Below are 9,882 nucleotides of genomic sequence, written 5' to 3' on the forward strand. Positions count from 1 at the left end.
GATAAATTTTTGTAAATTTTTGGTCAACTGAGCACATACACATGTTTATCACATCGACATAAGCCTATGAATCAAATTTCAACAAGTTTGGACAATTTTCTCGCAGTTTATACTCAAGATTCAAAAAGTCAATACAAACTTTAGTTTTTACCCAGTTTAGTGATCCAAATCTTTTGGGCCTTTACAAAAGTTGTTTATACACATGCAACGAGTCACTGGTATGAACCTTGGCCAATTTAGAGCAGAAAGTTAATAATCGCGATTATTAACTTTAGGCTTGAAATGAGCACTTTTTTGCAATTTTCTCAAAGACAATCTTTATATGATGTTTTTTAAACCTATAAATCCAGTCAAAACTTTATTTGGCCTAAAATGTCAAGAAAAAGTAAATAATCTGAGTTTTGGCCAACTCTTGGAATTTTTACCTCGAAGTGTCTTTGAGCTTACCCACTGGTTCGGACAACTTTTAGGCTTACTCTCCAACCGGATTGAGTGGATTCGAGTCTTTTTAAGCTATTTCTAGCCGTAGACCTAAAATTCTGCAACTTCCAATAACAACTCACACTTGATTCTTTCAGAGAGAGCAATGTTTTGAAATCCACCTCGGATCCTACTTACCCTACTCCTAGATTCCCATGCAATGGGATTGTGGAAAGTGTCCACAAACACTCGTTTTCTTGTGTTTTTTATGTTTTTCAGAGTCTTGATCTTAAGACTTGTCTCGTCTACCAATCATTCTCCAAATTCTAATCTAAATCTACAATCCTACAGTCCTAAAGATACTCGGCAAGTACGATTAATTCCAAGCTACCTCTACACAGCAAAAGACGACAATCTTAAGTTATGCGGTTTCTAAAAGAAAGTTTTGAACTCTAGGTGAACCTAGTGGAAGTTAAAGGACAACTACACAATACGCTCGTGTTTTTCCATAGTTTAGGTTTCTTCGATCCTTGAAAGTGGCACCAAATGTGGGACGCATGTCTAACCTCACCATCCTATCTTATTGAAGTATTAGCGAGAACTACGATTAATTTGTCAAACCATGGGATAAAGCTGACTCGACTAGTGCATAGAGGCTACAAGAGGTTGTCAATCTCTCAAAAAACAACTAACAACTCGCATCTAACTCAGGCTACACTCAAGTGACTGAAATCACCAAAAGCCAATTGCTCGTCGCGGCAAGCAATTCACATCCGTTACAGCATCAAATGACATCCAAACCTAACGAAACTTCTAGGACAAGTTTATAAGACCTAAGCACACATGTCAATGGTCTCAAACCTCACTTTAGGTCAAGTTCCAAATTCGCGATTATTAACAGCAGTGGATTTTTGACCTAGTCGTTTTCGACCCAGAATGCATCTAAATGCTTAGCAATGATGTCCCAATACCCAACCTATACTTAGTTTTCGATTTAAAAGTGTAAATTCCTAGTTATGATGAAATTAGGCCGCGGGTCGGCGATGCCAAAAGCTACGAAGTACTGTGAATGGCTTACGTCAATGCGTAGAGCTCTTACCTACGGTTGCAATGCAACAAACGCATTAGCAATGTGACAACCGGAAAGGGAGTAGGAAGCGCGAGAAGGAGAGAAGTGAGCGCTGTTAGCTCATGCTGTGTATTTCTTATCCAAAACTCATAAAAAACTTACAAAAATTGGCTGTTATACCTTAGCCAAGGTTTTTGGGTGGTCAAAACTAATAATCTGAAGTTCTACCAAAGCTGGGAAATGATCAGCTGATACAATCTGGAAGCATGTAGCCCTGGCTCATTAATTACAAGGTTTATCCGAGAAAATAGGAGTTACAATATTCTCGATTTATCAAAATAATAATTGTTTTACAAAGAGAACTCTGAAAAATGGTGTCCGTGTTAGCTTGTTGCTAACATTCTATGTCTCTTTCTATCCCTATCTCTCTCTTCTTCTACTCCTCTCTTTGTATTTCTATTTATCTCTCTTTCTATTTTTCTTTCTCTCTCTCCATTTATCTCCCTCTTATTAATTATCTCCCTCTTGCTCTCATTCTCTCATTCTCTCTCTCTCTCTCTTTATCTCCCTCTCTCTCTCTCTCTCTCTCTCTCTCTCTATGTATCCCTCTTTCTATTTATATCCATCTCTTTAAATTTATCTACTCTCTCTCTCTCTCTCTCTCTCTCTCTCTCTCTCTCTCTCTCTCTCTCTCTCTCTCTCTCTCTCTATCTATTTCAACAAACTTAACATTTCTATCCAAACAAGCCGAGAAAAGCAATCATTTTCAAACAAGCGTAGCAAAGCAACCATTTCCAAATGAACGAAGTATGTTATGGATTCACTATTTTTTTATTCTTTTTCGATTTATGTGTATGTGTGTGTGTGTGTGTAGTAGAAAACAAAAGGGAAAGAGGGGGAGGTGCTTTGTTTTGTGTTTACCTCTTTCTTTGTAGCACAGTTGAGCTTCGGCTAGGTTCAGCCTCCAAAGACAATGGCAAAAAATCCCTTCGATGTTGTGCTTCCAAAGACGATGGCAGAAACCTCCTTCGACGAAACCTCCTTCGATGAAACACCGTTCGAAGAAACTTGGAAAGCTTGAAGAATGAGAAAGAGGGAAGGGAGAGGATGAAGGAAAGGGGGGGGGGGGGGGGGGGGGGGGGGGGGGGAAGCTTGGAGAAGGAGAGAGAGAGAAGGAAGAGAGGGGACGGGGGGCAAATTGGGAGCAATGGCTGAGAGCAAGAACGTAGAGTATGTAGCAAAAAATGTGGCATACTTTGTCTTCTTGCCTATTTTAGGCACCACGCATTACTGCAGATATTACCGCAGACATTACCTCGCCCATGACCGCATCCATTATCGCGGCCGGTCATTTCAAACGGATACATGCGAATCCGAGGTTGTAGGGGGGGAGGGGGTACAAACCACCCCCTCTAGCCTTAGCTATCCATTGTTTCATCTTTTAGCCTTTTGAGTTTTTTAATGAAGATTTTTACTTTTTTATGGATACTTTATTTTTTAGTACTTTTAAATTTTTATTAATTGCATTTTTAAGTCCTCTTTTAGTTAAAAATAATTTTAGCACTCACTGTCATTTATTCCCTTTCACCTAAACTTTATGTAATTTTTTAAATTCTATTTAGGGATTTTCTAATCGTGGTCCCCCTGGAGGCCCTGAGCACGATAGTTGGCTCAAGGAAAACTCCCTTGTCTTTGCACCAAGTGAAAAAGGGCAATCCCTCGCTTGAGGCACATTGCCTTGGAGCACGTGTAGAACGAAGGTGGCATCCTCGAAAAAGCGCTCAAAGAGACGAGAGCGTGATTTACCCGTCGCTTGAGGAGGTGCCTCATTGGTCTGTGTTCGGTGGCATTAGGGAAAATTTGGACTCACAAAGGGGCCTTATAAGGAGTTTGACTTCCTCTCTCATGTCTAAAACGGGCGTGCGGTAAAATTTTTGTAGACCAACTTTAAACTTGACAGAGATTTGGCAGTTAGAATCTACTCTTCAAGCTCTTTCTGTTGATATATAACACGCCACGAGATTCCTCATATTTTGAAAGATTCTATTTTTAATTCTCTAGATTCTAGACGGAGTTGTCATATCTCAAGAGAATAAAAAACAGAATCTTTCAAAATATGAGGAATCTCATGGCGTGCTACATATCAATAGAAAGAGCTTAAAGAGTAGATTCTAACTATCAAATCTCCGCCAAGTTTAGAGTTGATTTGCAAAAAGTTTACCGCACGCCCATTTTGGACATGAGAGAGGAAGTCAAACTCCTTATAAGGCCCCTTTGTGAGTCCAAATTTTCCCTAATGTGGTGCACCGGCGCGAAAGGCCGAACGACAGAGGCAAGAGCGACTGGACAATTTGGGTGCACCGCATGGTGATCCTCCCATGTGAGGTACTTCGACAGCTCCTATGGCATCTCCGTTTCACTTTGAGGCAGAGGATGAGCACATGTTCGACATGTGTGATGAGTTACTAGCTAATGAGCGTGACGTGTGCGAGGAGGATTGTCAGTCCTTCTAATAGAGGATAGATTGATGATGAGTGCCCGAACACCTCTTTACGACGGTGCATGGTACTCGGTGCTCCGAGCATCATTGGAAGTCCTCAACTTGCAAGAAAAAATTGATTGGAGTAATGCAAGTGTCGATGCACTACTTCTGTAAGTATGGAATGTGGCTTTTATATACTCTTCACTCGCTTTATGGTGTTGTCTTCTAGCAATTATTCTAATACGCATGTTTGTTGTAGTTTGATGGGCAAAATGTTTCTAGAAGATCACCACATGCCTCCAGATCGTTGACAAGCTAGATCGTATGTCACTGCACTTGGAATGGAGTATGAGCGCATCCATCCGTGCGTCAATGATTGCAGGCTATACCGCAATCAGCATGCACATGCTACCTCAGGAGGCATGATACAAGACATGAGTGAGTGGGGCGCACCTACCCCGCAAGGTATTGAGACATTTTTCATTAATTCTTCGCATCCAACACATGTTTAAAAGCAGGTCTATCGTGGAGCTTCTCGCGTGGCACGCAAACCATCGCTCAAATGATGGAATTATGTGTGTCCCTGCCGATTCACTTGCATGGAGGCACATCAAAACTCAATGGACAGAGTTTGGGTTAGAGCCTCAACACTTGAGGCTTGGTTTAGCAAGTGATGGTGTCAACCCCTTCGGCACTAAGTCTACTTCATGGAGCACTTGGCCTGTGGTGATCATCAACTACAATATCCTACCATGGGAGACAACCAAGAAGGGCAATATACTTCTTTCCTTGCTTATACCAGGGAAGTACAAAGTGTTAAATATTGACATCTACCTTGAGCCCCTCATCGAGGAGTTGGAGGAGTTACGGAGAGGCATTCCTGTTGTTGATGTCTCACTTGCAAAGGGAGGGAGAGAGGCCATTGTGAAGGGAATCCTTATGTGGACTATGCACGAGTATCCTAGGCTTGGAGAGATTTCTGGTAACCTCCTTTCCTCTATCTCTCTCTCTCCCTCTTTCCCTCTCTCCCTTTAGTTCACTTCAGTTCACTCATGTCTCTAACCATATGATATGTATGCAGGGCTCTCCACATCGGGGCACAATGCATTTCCTACTTGCGGGCCATCGTTGGTGATGGAGAGGCCTGATTCCTTGCGCAATGTAGTCTATCCAAACAACCATCATTTCTTACCCCAAGGGTATAACAAGCACAAGGCTCCAACAAATGGGAAGACCCCTCTAAAGCTCACGATGGCAGATTGGGCAACCATTTGGCAAGAACACCACAACAACAACCCGGCTCCGTGTCCTCCACCAAAAGTTATGTCAAGGTATTCCATATTTTCAAGGCTTCCATATTGGAAGGATATAAAAATACAACATCTCTTGGGTCCCATGCACATATTCAAGAATGTAGCCCAAACACTATGGGACCACATTATTGGCAAGAAGGACTCTTTGGGTGCGAGGGAGGATTTGAGGCTTTTAAAACGTCTCCTTGCCTCTGGTACTCCACGTCATGCCCCAAATGGAAAGATTGTGCTTCCTAAAGTACCATGGATACTAGCCAAAGAATAATTAGACAAGGTGAAGGGTACCATTGCCTCTATTCGCACACCAACACGATACATGAGGTCGCAAAAGGGAGCTTTCATAAAAGCAAACAAGGGTGGAACGTTCAATTGTATGGGTTGAAGTCCCATGATTGGCACAAGATGCTTCATGTAAACTTCATACTCCCTATTCTATCTATAGTTTGTGTGTATGACTATTACTCACTTTCCCTTCCCCCGATTTACATTGTAGCTCCTAGGTCTTGCCCTAAAAGGATCCCCAGTCCACATTGGTCCACCAATCGAGGCCCCTGGCCTAGGTCCCTGACCCCCTTGGTTGGGCCTTGCCCCGTAGGACCCTTGTCCTGACATTACTCCCCCCTTAAGAAGAGATTTCTTCCTCGAAAAGAAAAGTGGAGAACTTCTTCTTAAGAACACTAATGTTTTCCCAAGTGGCATCCCTCAAGGATCTAGCTGTTTGGTTGCCCGGAACGCGATTCCGCAGGAGGTCCAGTGAAACCAAGAGTAACATCTTGATTTTCCACATTGTTGTCCATTTGCAACCATCTAGTGTACAGACTCCATTTAGAAAGCACATGAGCATGCTAAACGAGTTATCACGACAAAGATGTACCTGAAGAGTACCGCTTTTCACTTTCTATGAAAGTAACTTGCTGACCTAACTCATCATCCAAGTGTGCGTCCTTGACTTGTCCTCAAATTTCATCAGTAAACAACCCCACCCTAACGAGTGTAAAGGTTGAAAACCTGACTTATACATGAAGAACTATCGAGTCGCAACATGCATCAACAACTGATAGTAAGTAAACTCCAAGAAGAGCAATAAATGCTTACTAATTGGATCGCTTGGTACTAATGTACACACTTTTCTTATCCTTCAGCACAAGATTAGTCTTTGTATCTGCCTATCCCCTTGGATAACTGACAGTACTAAAGTGTGTTTTCCTCACGGTTTACAGACAGTCGCCCCAGATGACTGGTAAACGGGGAATCATAGTAGTGTATAACATTGGTGAGGAATCAACAATGTCTGAAATAACCATCGTGGTTAACTTGAAAAAGTCCACAAACGCCCAAACCGAGCCATGATCTTTATTGGTGTGATTAGTAGACCAAAAAGTAATCTCCTAGAGATATTGCACTTAGAGTGCAAAATGCTTCATAAGCAACAACTTAAGGAATATGCATGCCGCTCCAAATCAGCTTTTGCTAAACACTAGGGCCCATAGCACCTAGTGTGCATTCATTTAACAAAAACAAACCCGAACCTGTATATCCATAATGATCCTTGCCAATACTTATGGAAAATGTGATGCGCCTACCACACATTTAAAGAGGAATGTAAATAGTTCTGAAAAGAAACTAAATACGTTCAGTTGCAATCTTGTGCAATCCTTGCTGAAGCGTCTGAACCATAATAGAAGGTGAAATAGTGATCACTTCTAGATACAAACAATGAAACTTTTTCATTTTCTATGTGTATAAACAACCATCTGTAATGTTGTTTAGCCGATAAGGGGGATCAAAGTACGTATTCCCTCAGTGGGACGATATGCTACCGCAAGAGGAAGCTACTGCAAAATTAAGGCTTGAACGGGATATCCAAGACATGAATGGATGTAGACAAGGTTGTACATGTCAGCTATGACACCATGGAAGCAAGGCTCTAAATCAACAACATGGTAGTACAAGTCGTCACCCAATTCATGAGGTATGCAATTGTTTTATATTTTTGATGAGGATGTGATTGCTCATTATGCCATGCACACGAGGTGTGTGTGCTCTAAACACTCAAAGTACAAACACGGCTTGTAACAGTAACCTTAAGCACTAATTTTGTTAAGAATCACTAATCAGTTGGAAGGCCCTAGTCAAACATGGCTTGAATACAAAATACTTTCTATTAGAAGCATGGCTTCTCTTGAGTATCTAAATCAAGCACATTCACCGGAGATTACATTTTGGGTGTAATGCCAAGGTCTAGAATCTCACGAATATTGGCACAACCTGTTGCTAGCCGAAATGAAGGGAGCCAAGTTGCTCCGCAGGGCTGGCTCCTTCTAGCCACAGTTGGGTGTTTCTCCCATAGTTGGCAACGAGCATGGCTCTCTCTCAGGTTGATCCAGTCCATCACTAAGCAATTTACAGTTTACAATTTTGAACTAATCTTGCAGAGGTTTTTATCATGCTAAATTGGCAAGCAGTGGATGCTTTGGTGCAATCCGATAGCTACCTTTCTTTAGCTATCTCTTTCTGTATTGGGTAATCTATGGATTTTCAATCAGATGTATGCTTTGGCAAGGCCGTTTTTATTTGAATGTTTGACAAGGTCAACTTTCTTTTGCTAGGACATTGTACATGGGAAAGAGTATCTGTTTGCTATGAGCATTCAGTATCAGTTTTGTGTCATCTTATTGCTAGACTTCTAGGAAGCAAGTTTTCACTCTCAGACATACATTTTGGGAGTCTTTGCAACATGTCAACCTACCTTTTCACTGGCAATCGAGTAAACCAAGCCAAGAAGACATGAGCGGGACATCCAACAGCTCTCAAGTTATTTGCATATATGGCTACTAGCCAGATTCGAGCACACTACCAGAAACCTACCCACAAGTGGGTGAACAAGGTTACTCAATTCCACGTTATGTGAAGCACGGATTCTCTATGTGCCATATTATTATCGATTGACTTCGGATCAATGATAATGGAACATATATTGGGCACTCTGTGGATATAAGCTCATAGTTTACGCAACAGTGCACTGTGATGTATCCATGCCAGTGTCATCGTGCAAGGCACATATACCAAGGGCTCACATGGTTGAGACTATCATTGAATCCAAGGGCTTATCATTCACTTTTTTGATCTATATGCATGGCATACTAGTATGATGGACGTACAACATTCATCATTGCATACGCTTCCGCTATTACACTAGCAACTCTATCAAGGACACAAGATAAGTGATGTAAATCTAGGACAGGCAAAGTGCCATATTTAAGTCATTTTTGTAAAGTCACGACCCCATACATGGTAGGTGGGTCAAGATGTGGCTTGTTTTTTCTCTTTCCTCTCTCGATGAGAGCATTATACAGGCCGATTGTTGCATGCTTATAGGATAAGCTGCCAGTCAGGCATAAGATGTCTAAGAGCACACGAGTCTAGGCACACACAAACTACAAATTTACGGAAAGTTCCTCAGCCCAGCATAAGCTTTTGATACATATTCTGCTCGTGAGTCAGCTTGAGCCAAGGTGCTCTAACTCACAGCTAGCACATGGCTAAGATGCTACTCAAATTAGTCTTCATCGGTTTGTCGATTGAACACTATTTTGCATAAGGGCTATGATCCAAACAAGCTAAGAGCCATTGTCGGGCCAGGGGCAAGGCCCAACTATTGGCATTCTTTGGGTGATTATTTTCAAGATATACCCACAGCAGCAACTAATCTCTACAAGAAAGTATAGATGGAGTAATCAGTTGCGATAGGATGGCTGTCCATAAGAGCTCGGAATTTGAATTGTGTGGGTCTCCTGATCTCTCTATAGCACTATGGAGTGTTTATGGACATAATGTTTTGGGGTAAGATCCGGCGGGTGATTGCTACATCACCCCATAGGCATTAAGGATCACAGTTTGATCTGCATTGATTATCACAGTTGATCTCTCCTAGTTATAATTTCAAGGAAATAATTCCACAATCTACCAAATGCGGTAGTGGACGAACACACTTTTCAAGTTGATTCCAATTATTATATACACGGTTGACTATGTTGGTTATCGTTATCTGCTAGTTGAGAAGTTTCTACAAAGAGTCTTACCAAGGGGTTTGACTACATAGATTCTAATCCAAGGGCTTGGATTGCAAAGGCAACACCCAGGGTTCCCAGTCCAATACTGTTTGTTTTTTCAGGTAAGGGGACGTGCTCCTCTCCATTTGAATATAGGTAAGTGTACATTACGTTCAAATCTTCAGGTACGCATCTATTGATTTGGTGTTATTTCATTTTTAGTATGCTTTGCTTGGTTTTTCAAGACGTCTAAGTATGCTTGAATGTTACAGATCCATGCCAAGGGCATGTCGGCACAAAGTATTTTGGGCCAACTGTCCAATCTATCTTTCGGTCCTATGCTGTTTTAACGAACCTACTTGTAGGGTTCAATTTGGCACATGTTGTCACATGGGATACAACATGGTCTAGGAAATCAAGGAGTTCGGTTTAGCCAGTGTGGAGCAAGATAATGAGGGTCCCTCTCACTCTTGTTGCGGAGTGTTTTGCAGTTCCTCCACACACAAGTACATCTAGTACTTGATGGATGTCGCTTTTTCGGCCATC

Source organism: Adiantum capillus-veneris, chromosome 16 (genome assembly GCF_014529385.1).
Source record: "Adiantum capillus-veneris isolate H3 chromosome 16, ASM1452938v2, whole genome shotgun sequence".
Classification (NCBI taxonomy): Eukaryota; Viridiplantae; Streptophyta; class Polypodiopsida; order Polypodiales; family Pteridaceae; genus Adiantum; species Adiantum capillus-veneris.